Source organism: Echinops telfairi, unplaced genomic scaffold (assembly GCF_000313985.2).
Source record: "Echinops telfairi isolate 266 unplaced genomic scaffold, ASM31398v2 ScPeMD7_1713;HRSCAF=2227, whole genome shotgun sequence".
Classification (NCBI taxonomy): Eukaryota; Metazoa; Chordata; class Mammalia; order Afrosoricida; family Tenrecidae; genus Echinops; species Echinops telfairi.
In genome coordinates this window covers 16,341,633-16,343,538 of record NW_022105611.1, presented here as the reverse complement: position 1 = coordinate 16,343,538, position 1,906 = coordinate 16,341,633, and positions in this window count along the sequence as shown.

Sequence of the window (1,906 nt, the reverse complement as noted above, 5' to 3'; positions counted from 1 at the left end):
GAAAGTTGCAACTGCTCCCAGATTCTCAATTGCTTCAACCCGTCTGACTTCGTAGTCATAGCACAGCAGCGTTCCCTCAAGGCTGTAACCCCCTATCGACCTTACCAAGCACCAAGCATGCAGTGTCACTCCCATGTCCGTTGTAAAAATGCCGATTATCACACACATTGCAAATGAACGGTCATCAAGATGAAACTGCAGTGACGAATAAGAATTTGGGGAAGCGTTATTTTCATTTACCGGCGGATGAATATATGTGGGGACTTCAAAAGGTGCACAGGGAAATGCCATTATCATTTGATTTGTTTTTCCATGAACTTTTTGAAGATTCACTCCGATCAGGAAAAAAGACCAAAAGAAAATGCTTTTAAAAGGTTAATACATGAAAGATTATCACTTAAGGAAATGCAAATTAAAACCATGATGAAATACCATTAGACACTTATTAAAGTGTCTAATATTAAAAAGACCCACTAACCCAAGCATTAGCAAGTACGTGGGAGAAACACAGCTCCCATATGCTGATGCAAAAGGCATAACTAGTTTGGAAGCATTTCTTTTTTAAAGTTGAGAAATGTCTCTTAAAAGGTAAACATATAATGACCATCTGATCCAGTCACTCTAATTGCAGAGACTCGCAGAACAGAAAGCCTATAAGAACATAGGTCCGTACAAAGACTTGTACATGTATATTTATAGTTGCCTTATTTGTAATAGTTAAAAACTGAAGCTAAATCTTGGGGAGTCATGGCTATTTAACTGTGGCAATGGTGTCACAGGTGCATACATATGTCAAAACTTAGAAAATTGTACATATGTCCATCAAGAGGTGAGTGGACAAACAACTTATGATATGTCCCTACAAGGGATTACTACTTAACAATAGAAAGAAATGAGCCATTGATGAATCTCAACATAATTATACTAAGCCCCAGATGACAGACCAAAAGAAGGTCACATACTGGATGATTGCACTGATGTATAAAGTCATACATGATGCTAGCTAATCTACAGCGGCAGAAAACACATCAGGAGCTGCCTCAGGGGGAAGGAAGCAGAAATGAGCAAGAGGCATGAGAAAACTTGGTGGGGTCATGAATCTGATCCCCCCCATATTCTTGATTGTGGCAATCAGGCCCCAGGTCTGTCTACTATTGCCCTAAAACATATCCACTTGTACACTTTTACTGGCTCCATTTATGTTATGTCAACTAGACCTCAGTAAAGCTGTTGAAAGGTAAGCAGGAGGCACTTAGACTAAAGAATCATAAGACTAAATACAACACGCACACCTCGATGTAGCAGAGGAGGTGTTACATAACAGGCAAGAACATTTTATGTTGTGTTTTGTTTTCTTTTGTTACTTTGTTTTGCTCTGTCTTGTTTTTTGTGCATATTATTATCTCTGCAGGTTTATCTACATAAGATAGGTGGGACAATCTGGAGGAGAAAACAAAGGAACCGACTGTTCCAGGGGGACATGGGAGAGGGGGAGGCAGGGCAAAGGAAGTGGGTGTTAGAAAACCCAGGAACAAGGGAACAACAAGTGATCCAAAATGGATGGTGAGGAGGGTGTAGGAGGCCTGGCAGGGCTTGACCGGGGCAATTTAACGGAGAGGAATTACTGAAACCCAAATGAAGGCTGAACATGATAGTGGGGCAAGAAGAAAGTAAAAGGAAATAAAGGAAACAACTAGGAGGCAAAGGGCATTTATAGAGGTCTAAATACAGACATGTGTATGTGTGAATATATTTATATATGACAATGGGGGAGTATATCTATGTACATATATTTACAGGTTCAGTGTTAAGGTAGTAGATGGACATTGGGCCTCTACTCAAGTACTCTCTCAATGCAAGAACACTTTGTTCTATTAACCTGGCATTCCATGATGCTCACCTTCCC